We start from the raw sequence: 19,144 nt of genomic DNA, 5'->3' as shown, positions 1-19,144 counted from the left end.
ATCATGTTTATTCTCTGGCACTGGAAGCATCCCAAAATCATTAATGTGCACATGTCTTGAATAAGGAAACTGTCATTTGAGAAGATTTGGTGCAGTTTAATTCATCTCGATTCAGCAAACATGTATGAAGCATTGGATAATGGATTTGCAGTCTAGAAAGAAGACTCTGCTTCCATTATGGGGAATAACTGGATGGGGGGGTAGCAAGAGATGACACAGGGAGTCCTATTAAGAAACATTTCTAGTACTCTGGGGAAGAGAAAATACTAGCATGAGCTGCAAAAGTGACAGTGGAGATGATAAGTGGTGGATATAAATATGTAGGGGCTTAACTATTAGGACATGGGGGCAGATTAGATATGGGGAAATAGGGAGAGATGGAAATCAAATGTGTGTCTGTGGACTCAACTGATCAGGGTCAACTAACCTGACTGGGAAAATGATGGTGCTTTAGATGGAATTGGGAATCTTTGAGGAAATCTTGTTTGGGAAGATGCTGCCTAACGGCCATCTGGATGGCAGGTCTAGAGCCTGTTAAGTCCTGAGGATACAGCTTTGGTGATTACCCTCTTTAGATGATTGCTAAAGTCATGGAAATGGATGAGCTCATCCAGTAAGGCAGTGTAGAGACAGAAGAGAATGCCCGCAGACTGAGCCTTGCAGTGTTCTATGCAGGCCACCCTACTCTATCCCACCATGCCTTCCCCACGAGGTGATTACAACCATTGGGTCCATCTTGATTTGGGATTTAAGCCTCATACTATGGAAGAGAGAAATTTAAGGGAACATCCAAATTCTGCCACTGGCAGTCTGTCTGATGGCTGGATGATGGACCCCAACATTAAGAATAATCATTACTTCCATTCAGGATACAGTTAGGAATCCCTAATTTAACATTTAAACATTTTCAGAAATAGGAAGTGATTTCTTGGTGAGGTTTATTTTCGGGCATAGCCAGCATCAAAATCAGCTGTTGACACCCTGACCTGTAACATCAAAATGAACAACAGTCATTCAGAGGTTTTGTATCTTCTTTTAATTCCATGAGAAGTACCCGGTTGGCCAATTTCTCTGTTTCATGTGTGTAAATTTCGTCTCCCCAGTGAATTTTCAGTTCTTTTGAAGAAGGGGTTCTACCTCATAATTTTTAGATCTCCCCACATCTCTGACCACAGTGCCGGACTAGTGTGACACACGTTCAAATATCCCTTGTGGAAGAAACGACATCACAAGTAGAATTATGAAGCTAGATAGAAGGATCCCTGAAACGCTGCAGGTCTGTTCACATGCCTACATGCAATATTAGAATCAAGCTGTCCCATACATATTTGACTTTTTTCTTGTAAATCACAAGATGTGTTTCTTAAGCAGAGGCAAAATGGCATCTGGAGAAACCATAGCTTCCAGGGCTCTTTCTAGGTGGAAGTCAGAAATACCAAGGGAATTAATAGTAATGTTACGGGAAAGAACGACTGTAAGATTCACCCTAAGGAACTTGGTAATAGCATTTCTTATAATACATAGCCCATCAACATTGTCACTGAAGAGGCAGGCCCACTTTGGAGTTAGAATTAATACCATAAAAGGAAATAATAAATTTGCAAAGAACTTGGTAAATATCCATAGCATCATCACCTGAGTTCACACAGTAAAATGAAGCCTTTACATACTTAGGAGTTCACATTACACAAATTCTGCATGGTAGCATTGAGGAGCGGATGAATGTTCTAACCCAGTTCATTTTTTATGACCTGTTCATTCACCTCAGGAGCTTCTGAGACATGATGTCCCGGTCAATAGAGTCTGCTTTTGATATAAGTATACTTAGTGGTTGGGTAGATTAACATTAGCTAATTCTTCAGGGTTTACTATCTACCTGGCACCATACTAAGTGTCCTTTATAGATGATTTCATTTAGTCCTAAAAATAACCCTATGAAGTAGGTTTTATCATTTGTATATTCATAGATAAGCAATTTGAGACTCACAGTGGCAAAGTAATTTGTCTAAGGACATATAAGAAGTATGTGGCAGAGCCAGTTGGTGAGTCCAGGGCTAAATCTAAGATCCATATTCTTAAGAGCTAGGCTATATTGCCTACAAATATATTGACTACATTTAAATCAGTGCCACTTCTTTTGTACATAGTTTGGTAGAGGTACATCTGAGTTCATAACTGTTGAAACCTTTGTCTGTGGATATGAGAGAGTAGAGAAGAACAAGAGAGCTTGGAGCATTCTTGCCAGCAGTTATTCTCACCATGAGTTGTACCTTTCTCTGTGGTTAAAACATTGAGCAATAGTCAGACAACTCTGTGGCAGAGTTAATAGCGTATCAGTTATCCTCATTTACCTTCTATGTTAAAATATCTTATGGAATTATCTAAGGGACCGTGTGAATTGATATTGCTAAAGTAAAGAAAACCATCAAAGGTGGACTTGTCCATGTAAGAAAGCCTCTGTAGATTAAACTGAATACTCTTCGGCTTACTTTGTGGGGACTTGTCAAATTAATTTCAGCTGAGGCTATATAATAGGGAACAACCTTATTACCATCATTATCATCATTTCATACCAGCCATTAATCACATTCATATATATGCCAGGCATGTTTTATCCATTATTTTAATTAATCTTACAAAAAGAAATCTCTTTAAGGCAGGGATTATTATGTGGACTTTAAAAAGAGGAAACTGGTATTCTGAGAGATTAAGTAATTTTTCTCATGGTCACACAGCTAGTAAGTGACAGATCTGTGATTTGAAATGGTATGCTTTAGTCACTGTACATAAGATAGTCCGAGGTTTCTCTTTATAGCCATACCCATCCCTTCTTCCCTTCCCTCATGTCTGGCAATTAACCTGTTCTCTATATCTAAAATTATGTTATTTTACATATGTTACATAAAAGGAATCACACAGTATGTAACCTTTTGAGATTGACTTTTTTTACTCAGCATAATTTCCTTGAAGTTCATTCAAGTCGCTGCATGTAGTATGCTGTGGTATTGATATAGCTTAACCAGTTGTCCATTGAAGGACATTTGGGTAAATCCAGCTTTTGAGAAGAATTCTTCATTTCTTCAGGATAAATGTCTGGGAATGCAATTGCTGGGTGGCATAGTCTAGTCTAGTTTTAGTTTTGAAAGGCCCTGCCAAACTATTTTCCAGAGTGGCTGTACCTTCTCCCTCTTGTTAATTTTCATGTTCAGGATTATTTTTGAAGTGCAATATCTTCAAGATTATATTTGAAGTGCAACATATTTTTTTATGTTCCTTGGCTGTTAGAGCTTTCTTTTCCTTGAAATACCTATTCATATCATTTTCCCATTTTTTTCTAATGAGCTTTTTGGCTCTTTTCTTACAGATTTGTTTTAGCTCTTTATTTATTGTTAATAGTAACCCTTTTCTTACTTAAATATATCACCAATGTTTTCCAGTCTGTGACCTGCTGAGTTAATTTATTCATGGTATCATTTTTATGTACATACTTAAAATTTTAATGTAGCCATATTAATCATTCTTTTCCTTTATGGTTTGTAGTTTCTGTGGTCTTGAATAAGAAATCCTTTTGCACTTTATTCATAGGTAAGTGTCTTAAAGTCTCAGTGTCTTTTCTCTTAATTTATACACAATAACAACATTCCTGATGATCTGAGTTTCAAGAAGCAGTACATTGGAAGGGGTAAGAAAATTCTATAGACAGATACTCTGATGACAGCAAATAATGGTGATTTTCAGCCCCTCAACTGTACTATCTGCCAGCCAGTCATTCACTTCTGCTCATCTTTCAGGATTCAACTTAAACATCTACTCCTCTGGGAAGACTTTCTTGACACTTCTCAAGTCTTGCTCCAAGCTCTCCCTCTGTGTTCCCCTCATTGGAGTGCTTCTTATGGTGCGGAGCAGCTGCATAAATACTTGTATATGTCTCCTGCACGGTTTTGGCTGCTGGAGAGAAGAGCTTGTGCCTATCTAACAATTGTAGCCCTCACTGCAGTGTGCCTGATCCCGTGGTAGGTGATCAGTGACCTTTATCGAATGTAGGGATGAGGGAAGATCAAAATAAGCAAACATGAGACTCACCAAGTGTAGTAATGGCTTAGTGTACTTCATTCAGAGGCAAAGTCTGTAGTGGTCCAGGACTCCCTTCCTCCTGGGAGAAGCAGGCTGGCCAGAGCTTTGTGGACTGAGTTCAAGTAGAGAACAGGGTCTGGGGATCACAGACTACAGTGTGAGGGTTTCATGCTCAAGGCAGTGGTGGGGGGGCTTGGTAGTGGAAGGGGTCAATTAAGTCAAACAGAGTGAAGGGAAGCCAAGGTCCAATTCCCAGAGAGCTTGTATGCACAGCAAGCCTCCATGTCAGGAGTCAAGAGCTACATGAAAATAATATTGAAGTGCAAGTAGACCGGGAGTCTTACATTTTTTTTTTGTCTTCTATTTAAGGAGACAGAAATATATCAATTGTTTTGGAAAGGTTTTGCTTGAAGATGGGTAAGCTAACTGTTAGTATGGCTGCCTTTCCTCCATCAGATACAGATACAGACACAGAGATACAGACACATGTTCTTTTCTAGGGAGATGGATCAAGGCCTTATAACATTCTCGGCAGTTCCTTATTTCAGATGAAGTGATTATGTACTTTCTTTTTGGACTCATCGTAACTCATGAAAATTATTCCATCGGAAAGCAAGGGGAAAATAGGGCTTCTTTTCTGGTAGCTCCTGCTGCTCCTGAGCTTCAAGTGCCATCATGAAGCAAGAAGACTCTTTTTAATTAGAGAGCTGAAAGCCCAAGCTTATGTCAGGGCAACCTGTGCAAATGAATGGAGCAAAATATGCCCGTAGCGAGGCAGCTTCAGAGGACAAAGAGGAAAATAAAGAGCAAACCTCAAGAAAGGATGAGACATTGTGAACACAATTTGATAATCTCTACTGAACTGGAAGCAATTGTCCAGAAGTGAGCTATCATTTAGAATTTATGGTAAATTATAGGAAAGTAAATTCCCTTAAGTAAGATTTGCTGCTCAAAAAGTGAAGTGAAGGGTGGGGGAGGCTCAAAGCTTAAATTGGCATATATCTAAGTCTTAGACTGCTTAGTTATTCAATATAATGCTGCTCCTTTTTTTTTCTTTATTTTACTTTATTCTTGCATAATTAGCAGTGCTCTTTGAAGCCGCTACACAACTATAGTCAGGGTCACCTTCAAAAAAAAATCTTTCACATTTTGTACTCTCTTCTGCTTGTCCTCTCTCTCTCTCTCTCTCTCTCTCTCTCTCTCTCTCTCTCTCTCTCTCTCTCTCTCTCTCTCTCTCTCACTCTCATTCACCTCCCTACCTTTTTTTTAGTAATTCAGGAACAATCTGGTTTAGCAAAAAGGGCTTTGGTCCAGAAAGCAGGACATGTTGGCTGTGGTGATGACTCTGCCACTAACTCACTCTGTGAACTTGGGCAAATTTCTTCTCCTTTGTAGAATTTAATATTCTCATCTATACAGAGAGAAGGTTGGGCAACAGCTTTTTGAAGGCAATTAATTTGTCAAAAAGGAGTTAATGTGTTCTTACTGCTTCATATTAATATTTCCATTAATGACATCTTTGTCCACAGCAGACATGGGAGTTTGTAATTAATGTGATACACTGAAAGCTAGCTCTTCTCTGAATTTTTGTTGCCCCCTTTTGATGATGGTCTTTGCTTTGTAATCCCAACACCCCTGGCAGGCTCCCTCACATCGTAAAGCCTGTTTCTTCTGGGATCTGGTTCACACAGATCAGAGGTTTCAAATGGGTTCATTTCACTTGCCAGTTCCAGTCAACTGGTGAAAGATGTCAGGAGTCTGTGTTCAGAAGTATTGTGAGGACTGTTGGGTCACTACAGACTTGGAATTGTCAGAGTGACCAATATGTTAGGATTTTGCCACCCCAGACCTGGCAGGAGATTTTCAAGTCATCTCCTGCTGTCTGACAATTGATTCACTGGGGATCATGGAGCAGATGTTGCTCTATGATGAGTAGGCTTCCCAAAGCTCTGGAGGCACCTTTGTGCTACACCAGCAGGACCAACGGAGGAAAATTTTCCAAACATCACAGAGCTCGTTGCTGTTAACACTTTGCAGCTTCTTATAATCCAGGACAAAAATGTGTTTATAGAAGTATTTCCTATGAAATGGGTAAGAAGTAAATGTGACCAGTGAAAGTGTTAAAACCAGGAATTGGAGAAACCAGCACAGTTCATCATGTAAATTTATCTGCCATTTATTCCGTGCATGCTATATGGCAGGCATTTTAAAAGGCACTTCACTTCATATCTAATCCTTATGTCATTCCTATGATGGGGGATGTAATATATAGCCAGTAATGAGTATCTTTACAGCTCTGAAGAGTGTGCAGAAATTGATGACAGTGATGAAGAGAAGGCCATGAACTCATCATCTTGAACCCTTGAGGATTTGGGAATCCTTACCTATAGATCCTTTCTGACAGTGGAAGATGAGAAGACACAAGTTCCTGTTGATGCTTTACAGGATCAATAAATGAGATCCCTTCATTCTCCATCCGAGTCCTGAACCAAATGAGACACAGTAATGGGGTAGAGAGAGATGAGTATACTACCTTGATTTCTGATAAAGGTATTTAGAGATCTCAGCTTAGGTCTGTGGCCAAGCAGACCAGAATATATGTTCCTTCAAGCAAATGGATTGCAAGAGAAAGGAGGGAGCTAGGCTGAATATGCCCAGTTCTTTCTTACAAACTTATCAAAGAGACTGGTTGCTTGTTCCCTGGGAGGTGGTGAGATAGCAAGTGGAAAGAGGCCAAGAGTGTTATACTGTAGGCAGTCCCTCCAAATGGAATCAGGAAGATGGCAGAGGAAATTGTCCCTAATATATAGAGAGTGCGCAGCTGAATGGCATGGGTCAGTCACGGGGAAGCCTAGTTACCCAGACCAGAGCCACGAAGTACAGTTGTAGAGAATCTTCAAAATGGCCAGTCAGGTGAACTAAGCAAGAAGTCTTAGCATATAACTGCTAATGAATGACTCTGAGCAGCAATTTTAAGAGGACACCCTTCAGTGGGCACCTCTGGAGAGCTCACCAAATGTCCCTCTCCATCACAGACAGTAAAATCCTAGTGATGCCAGAGAAATGCCCCAGGCTCCTCCCCCAACACTTGGAAAGAGAGCTGGCATTCACTTCAGGGCATGAAGGCTGCTGGCCATAGTGCTGTTCCCAGGCCTGTTGGCTTTCCAGCAGAGAGGGTCATGTAGCGACGGCAGCAGGGGATGGGGAGAGGCAGTTATGGGACCGGGGATGGTAATGACAAGGGTCTCAGTCAGCTGCTTCCTGAAGTAGACCCGGGAATAGGATTTGAGTTCAAGTGGTTTATTTGGGAGCTGACTCCAGGAAGCACGGTTGTTGGGATAGAGAGGTGAGGCAGGGAAGCAAGGAGTGTAAACCGTACAGAGTAAATTATTTAGCAGGTAGGGGGTTCCCTCTTCCTAGGGATTGTAGGAGTTGTGCAAAACATGCCAGAGTTGAAAACAAAAAAACTGGGGTACTTATTCACAACTCCTATCTGCTAAGGGTGGGGCGTGTCCTGGAAACGTCAACTCCCTGGCAGTCACTAACACCTCTCCAGTGCGCCCCGTGCCTGAGCTGGGCAAGTTCCTGGGGCCAGAGGGTCCACTTTGGATGGCACAAACTGCAGATGCTTGCAATAGAGAGCCGTCCACATATACAGGAATGGGGAGCTCCCAGGGGATGTGGGTGGGGTGTCAACAGCACGGCATTTGCCAGGAGACCTGAAAGGACCTGACCCAGTGGATTTTCCTAAGCCTCGGCTTGGAGCAGCTTTTCACTCCTTCCTGTCCTCCCCAGGAGTTCTCCCCAGGACTCTCCCAACCAAATCACAAGATTGGTTTTTCTATTTTTCAGTCCAAATAAGAAAGATATTTTTGCTGTCTTTCTTTTATTTGTTTGTAAGGCAAGCAAGGTCCAAGAGAAGCTCAGAAACAGTAGCAAGGTCTAGGCTTTACAAAAGCTTTGGAAACCATTAGTGGGTTTGGAAGCTGTCAGTGTGGTGTCAGGCAGATCAGTTTTAAAGAAAAAGAGCAGAGATAAATGCATCCTGAGCCACGGATGGCCCAGCTCTGCTGTCTAGGGAAACTGAGAAGGAATGTGGCATGAAGGGTTAGGCTTTATTATCTGGGAATGGGCCAAGGAACAGGCAGACGCTCACAAGTTGGCCTAGATGACGCTGTGGGGTCCCTGCAAAATAATGGTGGGAGGAGAATTCAAGCATTTGGGGACAAAAGACCTGGAAGCAGATTGGTGTGAGAGAAAATGGCTGCTCGGGGAGCAGAAGGGTGTCAAACCATCTGGTCCAGTGCCCCTGTGCCTGGATCTCAATCCTTCCTTGGCCATTAGCCGCTTGCTGTTCAGGGGAGTGGAAGGAGGTGAGGGTGGGGAGTTCACTCAGGAGGAGCTGGAAGACTAAGATTTCTGAGAGAACTGATGACTGGTTTGTAATTAGTGGGTGAAATTTGTTCAAAGGCATGTGTACATTTTCCATGATTTTTTGTATTTTCTTTATTTTTAATGCCCAGAAGGGGAGGAATTATCTCAGTGGTAGCCTTCCTCTCATTAATGAGGCATCAGCTCACCTGGTTCCAGCAGAGGCCAAATAATACTAATAGGGACATCAGTGAGAGCCTTCCCTCAGGGTTGGTCTGGATTCAATCCTGAGGCGGAGGCATGTTGTTTCAAGTTATTTCTTCCCCGAGTCTTATCTTTGAACTGAAACTCAAAAAACAAGCTCTTAAATTCTTCCAGTCATTAAGGATTGGCAAAACCCATCAGATCATATTATTCTTTAAGGATGATTTTAAAATGCTACTTATTCAATATCGTAGTTATTTGTTTTTTTCCTTCCCACCCCGCTTATTGTTGTGATTCTGGGTAATTGAATCCATCGTACTTTCCACAAGCCTAACAGTAACCCAACTGTAATGGGAGATTCTAAATAGTAGAGGCTTTTTCTGCCCTGGTGCAAGAGAAGAAAGTCATAAACAGGTCCTGTCCCTATAAGGGGAATGACACTGTCTGGTTACAAATGGGTTTTGGGGTGTAATGAAACAGTGTTTGCAGTTTCTTGCTGTGGAATGAGAGCCTGGGTTTGAATTAGCTGTCTTTGTCAGCAGCTTGTTTTCTCTTCATACCAGGATAATGCAAGAGTGAAAAGTATGTTGGGAGGAAATATCAGGGCCAAATACTGGGTGCAACCAGAGGAAAGATCAGGATGCGCTCCGCCAGAGGCTTGTACGGGGTTCTTTAAGGAGTTCATCTTCCCTGGTTGCCACCTGAGAACTATTCTCTCCCTGACCCCCGCCACCCCGATCCCCACAGCCATTTTGAATGGGGACTTCAGGGCAATGCAGAACAGGGCGTGGATGTGAGACTTCAAATCTGACACCTTTGCAGTGACTTAAACCCATGGTTTTAAACATAGCTGCACAACAGAATCACCTGGAAGCCTATGAAAATGCAGATTCCTGGACAGTGTTGCCAAAATCTTGATGTAGTGGGTGTTGGGTGGGGCCTGGGAGTCTATGTTCTTTAATTTGCTCATGGCTTGCCCAATGTTGGTCAGTTTGTGTCAATTCCTTATTCTAGGTAAATTAACCAATGGTATGTTGATAGAAGAGATTTTTTAACTCAAATTCAGTTACATTTTTCTTCCTTTCCTGTGTATGGACAGCTAGCGGGCTTGTTGATGAATATGCCTTCAGAGTCCGAGTCTCTGAAGTCAGTGTTCTGTTCGCAGATCTGCCTCTGCTTTGAAAGATGACCTTTACCATCACTACAGTTCAGTCTTTCCCTGTCTTCTCTGTGGTCTTAACCATTCCTGTTTAGCATGCGAAAATGCAAAGGAAAAGGGCTGTGAAAAGTTCAAACTGTAAACTGCCATGGAAACATTATAGCATCAGTACAGCATGTATACTCAGCAGATGAAGGGGAAGACAGATTCGGGATGAATCTGTCCATTTGTCAGCCTTGGATTAATCAATCTGTGCTTGTCGTCTTAAATAGAGTAATTTCAAAGGAATTACAGGTTTTTAGATGGAATTTGTCTGGGTTACTATTTTTTATGTCAACCCCAAACATTTTCATAAAGTGTGCCACGCCACTTCTGAAATATATGCAAAGCCCAATCTCCAAGAGAGTAGGAAGCTGTTTGCTCAGGGACCTATGCATGTCACTCTCTTTTACTCCCTTTCCCAAAAAGGGACAGGTGCTTTCCTGGGTGGATCTGTGTTGGGCACTTATATACCCATTCAAGTTGTGGAATTGTTCCTGAGTTCCGTCTGAGGCAGGGGTCTTTTTCTGGGGAGTCATTCTCAGTGTTTCAGGCATATAGATGTAAGGCATATGCAGTCGCTGCTTTTACAAGGTTATAGTCATGGGTGGGAAGTTTGGGGTAAGGGTAAATTATTAGTTGGTCTGTGATACGGGGTGAAATATTTGCCATGGAGACTCAGAGCAGTGAGTAGTCCCAGCATGTTAGAATAATGAACAGATACTTCATGATGAGAAACAAGATTTAAGATGGACTTTGGAAAACATGCACAATTCGACCAGGCAAAGTCATTCTCACTGTACAAAACAGCTAAAACAATGGTCTGATGATGCGTACAGGGTAATTTCCTCTTTCTTGGCCTCTTTCCGTAGGATTCTTACCAGTAGCCTACAGCTGGCTCCCCACAGTTCAAGCCCTGGACTTCTTTATTCAAGAAAGGTATTGAGAAGCCTGGATGCCTAACAAATCCTTGGATGACTAAGTAGTAAAAAGACCCCCCAAGACTTACTCCAAGCCCTTGCATATGGAAAATATTGCCAACCAATGTTATGGATTGCTGCTAGTGGTCAAAACTAACCAACCTGGTCATGACTGGTTGGGGACCTCGGACATTAGCTTGGGGCCAGTCTGAGTGCTTGTTGTCCTTGAGCTGGACTCTTCAGCCCTGGTGACTCCTGACAGATAATGCCCATTGGGTAAAGGCAGGAGATCCTGTGGGTCCTAGCTTGATCTCGTCCCTACATACTGAATAAGCTAGTGGTCCAGAATGGCTCTCTTGGGCCAGCCTAACATTCCTGGCATGCCCTGAGCTATCCATGGAGCTTCTGAGAATCTTCTAGATTCTATAATAGGCTGGGAAGGTGGTGCTTTAACAAAAACAATAACTTACTTTGTTTAATCCATGTTTCTGAAAATCATTAGATCGTGGTACTTTCCCTGCTCATGCAACCCTGATTCACATACATAACCACCAAGTATGTATTAACATACCTAGAAAATAGTTTCTCAACACTTTGAGAAAATGTCCTAATTTAATCTTCATAAGCATGCTATAAGATCTGTTATCTCCATTTCATTGATGCAGAAAATGAAGTTCAAAGAGATTGTAGGACTTGTCCATTGTCACGTAGCTAGCAAGTCGTAGAGCTGTTGGCACCAATTGGAGATCCTGTTGCTCTTCTACCACACTTACTGTTTCTGCATGTGTAAGGCCTGCTATTAGCCCTTGTGGTAGAAATGTCATGTTAGCACGAAGCTGGGAAACAATACCCTTTCGTAGGCTACCCATGTTAATCAGAAATCAGTGTTAATGCCCTGAATCTTAGAGCCTGGATGGGCTCTACTTTGGGACGGAATTGAATTGGGACCATAAAACAAAGTTGGGAAGCCTCTTACTGGCATGTCATCAGTCTCACACCCAGGGGCCTGCCATAGGGGGCTGCCTTCATCATTCCCTCTTTCTGAGCTTGGAAGAGATTAGCAGTGAGCAATAGGAGGAGCACAGATCACAGCATAATCACCACCTGTTCTATTTGGAGACTGTCAGCATCTTCCACACCTCCTCCCAGGCCACTGGCTCTGGGTGGAAGTGGTGGTAGGGACTATTGCAGTGCTGTTATCTTCATGCCTCAGGCACCAGGGAGACATCACAAGAACAACAACAACAAGATCCTTGCTAGAGGATTTGATTTCCCTGAGTTCGGGAGGAAAACCAGATAGAGACAGCTAGAAGCTCAGTGACTCCCAGCAAACTCAGCTGCCCACCTCTTTTTCAGTCCAGTTCCTATAGTTGCATGTATCACGTCTGAGCGCTCATGGGTTCAAATGCTGGTGCCTAGCTGTGTGCCTCTCGGAGCCTGTTTCATCACTCATTGAAAGGGGTAATAATACTTTTTCCTATTTAATAGTGTGCTTGTATGGATTAAATGAGATAATTGATGTCCTTTGTTGTATGTTTCTGATGAATGCTCCAAGGCAGAATTTGAAATAAACAAATTGCTTCGACTGAAGGCAGCTGTTATGAATAGGTTGTTATTAGTTCTATACTTCAAGATCCAAGATCAGGAGGACTGTGACTCACAAGCAAATGCAGAATAATAGGAACACCTGCTAGCTCTGACCCAGCGTCGGAAGCCTGCAGGAAGGATTAGCTCCTGCACTACACGGCAACTCTGGTCAGGGTGACTTGAAATAGTGGTAATGGCCCAACTCTTTAAATTGCCTGAATCGACTAATGTTACCAAAAAAAAGAAAAAACTGCATTAGTAACACTGAATGTTAGAACTGAAGTCTCCTCCTCCAGTCTCTACCGCTCCTTTTATAGGTGGGAAAACCAGGCACCCAAAGAAGAGGCTGTATTTGGTTCCAAAGAGACACAATAATACATGAAATAAATGAGATTCTAACCCTGAACTTCTACCTTATATGATGTCAGTGTTCTCATTTGACATGCTTATTAGATAAAATTTGAAAATATGGTGTCTTGTCAATGTGTTTCAGCCCTGGGTAAGTTCACCATGGATTCCATGTGACCAAATAAATGACAGTAGAATGTTCCTGGGGTGAAAGGGTTATACCCAACTTTATTCCCATGGTGGCAGGTCAATCACTGGAATCCCATCCACTCAGAGCGAGTCTGCATGCAGCAAGCCGGTCTCTGCCTCTGGGCCTCTGTCCGCACAGAAGTCTCAGTCTCTGTCCTCGGTGCTGCCACCACTCCAGCCTCTGCTCTGCTCTCCTGCAGCCTTACAGCCATGCCACAGTGTCACCCAGAGCACTGGGCGGAGCTCTTTATATAGAGTCAATAACAATATACTGTCCACACATGTGTAGTGAGCTAGCCAACCAGGGCCAGGTGAGATTCCTGGCCACAGGAACCTTCACTTTATCCACATATGGAAAATGATAAGAAAAAACAACCACCTGTAATCCCACTTCAGAGACAAATCCACTATTTCCATTTTGGTGCACCTCCTTCTCTTCTGTCTCGATACATATTCTTGTACCTACTTTGAGACATAGTAAAACTCAGGTCTTCTGACCTCACACTGAACACTTTCTCTAGCATATCAGGCTGCCTTTCCAATCAGCATCTTCATTTAATATTTGATAAACAATAGTTAGGTTTTTAATTCTCAAAACCAAGTAAAGCTGCCAATGAGCCCCCAAATGTATACTGGTTAATAAGAAAACAGGTGAAATGAGATGGGGAACAAATCCAATCCCCAGGATGGCCCAAAGCAGAAAATCAACTGGGTGCTAGACCCTCAGGGGGAATCCCCAAAAGCACCCCCAACCCCGACCACAGTGGCTTGGCCTCTATCTGAAGCCAGGTTTCCAAGCTGGTGTTCATCGCAGCTGGAAACGGAGCAGAAAATGAAAAGGCCTCATGGGACGCTTCCTACAGTCCTGTTAATGTCAGGAATGCGATGCCTGGGCTCCGGGGCATTTTGACTCCGCTTCTGTTCTCTCTTCCAAAGCTGAATTACTAGAACTCCAGCCGCAGCCTGCACTTCCAGCTCCCGTCTCTTCCAGCCCACAATCTTGTCTATTAGGGAAGGAGGAGGGGGAGCTAGTGGAAATGGGACTGAGGTGGACTAAGACAAGTCAGAATGACCTTCCAGTTGGTTCTGTCTAAATGGTGGTGATGCTGCTCTGCCTTGTGCACTGGGGGAGTTGGAGAAGCCTGCCTGGACCCTGCTCCCTTAGTTAAGCTGAGCTAAGAAGTTCCCTGGGCTTTTCCTAATCCAGTAAGCATCCACTTCCTGTTTGCCTCATTGTCTGACCACAATTCCTTGAGGAGGCAGGAACTAGCTCTACTCTCCTAGCTGGCTTGACTAATAGGAAATACATGGAATGGAGAGCCCTGTAGCCTCTGTTACACAGCACCTTAGAGAAGCAGCCATCTATTTTTAGAAGAGGAGAAAAAAACGTAGCCGCTTACTCCTTCAGGATTGGCAGGTGGAATAATGATCTGCCAAACTTTACCATTCAAGTTTTTTCAGCTGGGCTGCAAATGAGACTTTGTGCCTACCTTTTTGTGATGCTGTCGGTGTAATTGCACATCCCTGGGCAACCAAAACATAAACCTGGGGAAGAAGAGACAGAACTGAGGACCGAGAGCCTTCTAGGCCAATTGCCTAAGTGGTTGAATTGAAAAAAAAAAAATAGAAACAGGTGGCCTAGTCACTACTGGTATTGAAACCTCAGGTCTCTGCCCAAACGTCACCTGAGCGAGGTCTTCTCTTAAAGTAGCCCCTGTCGTGGACTCTCCCTCTAGCCCACATTGTTCTTCCCTGCACACATCATGGCCTGACATTATGCTTTTTATCTGTTTATTAATTTTTCTGGTGTCTGTTTCACCCAATAGAAAGTAAGGCCCAAGAAAACACGGACTTGGTTTTATTCATTTCTGTGTCCCAGGGCCTAGAATAGCACCAGCACATGGCAGGTGCTCTGAAAATATATGGTAAATAAATGAATGGATTGTGGGAATGAATGAACCTAGCATTAACAAGACAGTGACTACAGCAAGGAGAATGACAGTAGCACCGGTATTTATCACATGCTGCACACTAATGTCCTCTCAGCAACTCTGTGATGTCCTAGCCCCAGTTTTGCAGTTAAGGAAAAGGAGACTTGGGGTTTCAATGACTTTCCTCTGTGACCTTGGGGTCACCATGTGAGGAAATGGCGGTGTCAGGACTCGATCACGGGCGGCGGGCCATCATTCCAGGCATGCCAGACTGGATTCACTGGATAATATTTTGAATTGGACTATTTGGAATTTCTTTCCATGGTTCTTACCCAGTTCTATAAAGTTCTTTCACTAAAATGACCACGAGGGGTGGATAAGTTTCACTTGTATCTATTGAACCTGCATGACACCCATGAACTTGTCATCATAAGCCCAAACTAGCAGAGCATAATGTTGCCTCCTAGGTCTACGGCAGAAGGAGCCACATTCTTTGGCACACTTGTGGTTCAATGGGGAAAACATACCAGATAGATCATGATAGTTCCTTTTCTTGAAGATTTGGGAAAAAAGGTTAATGACCATTCTGACATGCTCTGATGTCGACTTTCTCCTGCTGGAGGAGACATGGTCTAGACCACCTGATTTACTGACTTAAAGTGTTTTACAAAGCCAGAGAATGTTAGGACCTCTTTGTCAATTTTTCAATCTCTTTTATTCATGAAATTGCACTTAGTATATACTCCCCGCCCCAAAATAAAATGCAACAAAAATGTATCAGACCAAACACCCCACTGAATAAAAGCAGCCCTTGAGTTCCCCAAGGGCAGTGTGTATTCGTACATGCATCTGAAGCCCCCAGGGTCCCTGTGCAGCTCATTTCCCTCCGGGGGTACCCAGGTGCTGTCAGCCTGCTGACAGGGAGCTTGCAGAGTCTCATTTGTATCCCGCGCAGGGCTTATCTACACAGCAGCAAGTGGCGCAACCCACTGTCAGAGGAGTCACATCATTATCTTGTGTTTATGAAAATTAAAGTCTCCATCATGTGTTTGTATTCTAATTAGCCAATTAAAGAGCTTTATGATTGCTTTTAGAGGACACCTACGTATGAGTGAGAGAAACTCTGTGTCTCCATGGAAGATTTTGAGACTCACTGCCACATTTCCAAGGCAAGCTCCCACACCGTCTACTCTGTAGATCTGTGCTCAGTCAACAACCTGTCCCAAGAATCCCAGATTTTAAGGAAACTCTGTGCCACGCAACCCAATCTGGACCTAGATTCCTTCTCAGTGTTCAAACCACTTTCTTTCCTTGTGATGAGGTCATGATTCTACTTCCATCTATTACGAAATCACTGAAATTTCAACATACTTTTCCATATTTTACAAAGATTTGTAGATAATGAGTAAATCCCTCACGAAGGAGTACAGACCCCTGACACTTGGATTCTTGTCACATTAGAGAAAGCTCTATTTTTTTTTTACCAGGTTTTACTTTTCAGTATATTCCATCACTCCAAGTCATAAATCAGGGAAGAAAAGTAGCCCATGTGATTTGTTCTCTTGGGGTACATATGTCTCTTCTCCCAACTAACTCATGAGTTCTCACCCTGGCTATATATTCAAATCACTTGGGAGGGTTTCTAAAAATTACCAGTGTCCAGGTTCCTCCATAGGCCATGTCAATCAGAATGTTTGGGGGTAAGGCCGGGGGGATTTTAATGGGTACCTTAGGCCAAGAACAACTAAATTACAGGCTCTTCAGTCACACTGCCCCTCCACCAAGTGTTTTTGGTCATCTAATGCTGATTAAGAACCATTGTTCTAGAATGGAGGCATCTTAACGGCAGGCCCTATGTTTGAATGCCTCTCTTTTCCCAGTGCCTAGCAAAGCACCTGGAACTTGCCAGGTGCTCAACACATGTATGCAGAGGATAATAGATGTTCCGAATAATTCAATTTGCACCTTGTTTTATTGTGAGAAATAGCAAGGCTGTTCTGACCATGTTTCATTTTGATGCCCCCCCTCTCTGCCCCCAAAACACACACATAAAAATACTGGATCAGTGTCTTCTGGGAGATTTCAGTATTCCTTTGAAAACTTATTTGAGCTGCCTCTATGTAACCATACTTAAAGTATCCTGACACAAGCCAGTGTCCTTTTGATCTACAGTTTTGGGCTTGGGGACTTCTTGTTTGGAAGAAGCAATAATCGTGATGCAGCTTGACATCCACCTGGACCACACCTTTCCGTTTTCTGGAACAAAGGTACAAACCACGTGAAAACAGGTGCTTTAACTACTTGAGAAAAATTCTCAGCCTTACATGCAATATGGGCAAGATACATGGGAAGCCTCTGAATGACTTTGCTAACACTCCAGGGTGCTGGGTTACGCCCCGTTAGGCAGCTGTAGACCTTGCTGCACCACAAAAAACACCACCACTAGGTTGATTGTTTTTCCGCTGACAGCGTATAGTTTGTTTGGTCCCTACTCATTTTGCCATTTTCATTTTTTATCAACTTGACAATTTTCTAGTCTTGTGTTCTACAGTAACATTTTTCAGTGGTATATCAACCCTAACATTTGACTGTTGCCATATCCAGCACTGGGAATTTGGGGAACTGCTTTTAAACTGTTTGGTACTAGAAACTCTTTCACTGGGTGCTAGATCTTTTTTCTCCTTTTCTTTGCACCATTCCGAGAAACAACAGTAGACCTCAGCTTCTATGAAATTGACCTTCATTTAAGTCCTTCTCTTACTGTAACAGATAATGGGAAGCTGATTCTATGTCTAATCCGTTCTCTAGATTTGAATATTGATCATCAGGTGCTGTTCTTTTCCATATAAGACTCATAACAATTTTTGTTTGTTGAGTCTACTGATAATTAGTTAAGTGTGTTTCTTTAAACCAGGAGTGTTTAGTCAAATGTGGTGATGAGTCTCTCAGAGGCACCTATAAACAATTAGAGGTTTTACTTAAGTATTTAGGTGATGCTGCATACAATTTGGGGTTTGCTATAAATGGAAAGGTCATTAGCAGACACATCTAGAATTCCTTCATAGATTCCAAGAAGCCATTGCATGAATAAATGTATTTATAGTATTTAAATATTTCTACCCAAATGTTTCCTACATCAGGGTTTTAACAGTATGGTTTTCTATTCTGTTTCTTTCATCCTTCCTACTTGTTATTGCACTGATGGAAAAATGGGCCGAAGTAGACCCCCAGTTTAGACCTTCTGTCCTTCCCTAAAAACAGGGTAAAAGTTGATGGATAGAAGGCTGAAATGATTCATTGAGATTGTGAGAGTATCTGTACAAAGGAGACAAGCTGCAGGGGTGATTGAATACTGTTAGAAAAGGAGAGGTGGTTTCCTTCAGAAAACGAGGAGCAGATGGGAGGAGAAAGAGACTGAGTTACTCTAACCAGGGAAGAACATCCCCTCCGTTTGTTTTTCCGTGGATTGGCCGTCTGTAGAATGTTTGTGTGTATCACACAAAATGGGTGCTGCATTTACCCCTTGTGAAAATGACAGCAACGGAGTGCCATGCTCTAGGAGTCCAACAGAAATATCTGACACCTTTAAATCTGCACCTCAGCACGCCAAGAGGTTTGGATGTTATCAAGACATCGGGGAATGTAGATTTCAGAGTCGAACACTCATAACCGTGAATAAACCTCCCTTAAAGTTTGTTTCTGTTATTTCGCTGGCTTTCCTTTAAATGTTAAGATGTATGACTAGCCTCACAAATCTAAAACCTTTCAGTTTCTCTGCTTGCCTCCCAAGGATGGTAAGGAACTGAGAATGTTTTATCTTTGACCTCCCAATTAGCATGTACCCCATCGCTGTTTACAGCATTTAGTTCCACCTCGTTCTCACACTCCCTCCATTAGCCATCATTTGATGTTATGGGTGGCAGTTAATGCTTACTCAGATTCGCTACCAACTTCTTTTGCTTGCCATTTTTTTCTTACCTTCAGTTGCCTACTTTTCAAACTACAATGTAAGGTCCTTGTAGTGAAGTTCTTTGAGCAATGAACCAAGTTTTTCTTTGTCTGAAGTTGCTGAAGCTTCCTTGCACTCTTCTAATCGTAGGTCAGCCCGGCACACATATCGCCCTTGCCCCTGTCGACTGCAGCATGTGAAAAACATGACTGCATTTGTTGCTGATGAGAAGTCTGTTTTCAATCTGTTTTTTCTTTGGGGGCAATCTTTTGTTTCTCTTCAGAAGCCTTAAATATTTCTTATTTTTCTTCAAGGTCCTATGGTTTCACTACAATGTGTCTAAGTACAGATTTGTTTCTATTTATCCTTCCGG

The 19,144-nt window shown here is 42.6% G+C and overlaps 1 protein-coding gene across 3 annotated transcripts in view; it reads left to right on the top strand.

Moving 5' to 3' along the window:
• FGF13 (fibroblast growth factor 13) overlaps window positions 1–19,144 on the top strand; it is a 498,820-nt gene that overhangs the window by 235,434 nt on the left and 244,242 nt on the right. The gene's annotated exons all lie outside the window — the stretch shown is intronic.

This window comes from Manis pentadactyla, chromosome X (genome assembly GCF_030020395.1).
Source record: "Manis pentadactyla isolate mManPen7 chromosome X, mManPen7.hap1, whole genome shotgun sequence".
Taxonomy (NCBI): Eukaryota; Metazoa; Chordata; class Mammalia; order Pholidota; family Manidae; genus Manis; species Manis pentadactyla.
Note: the sequence above shows the minus strand (reverse complement) of the source record. Positions and strands in the feature narration are given on the sequence as shown.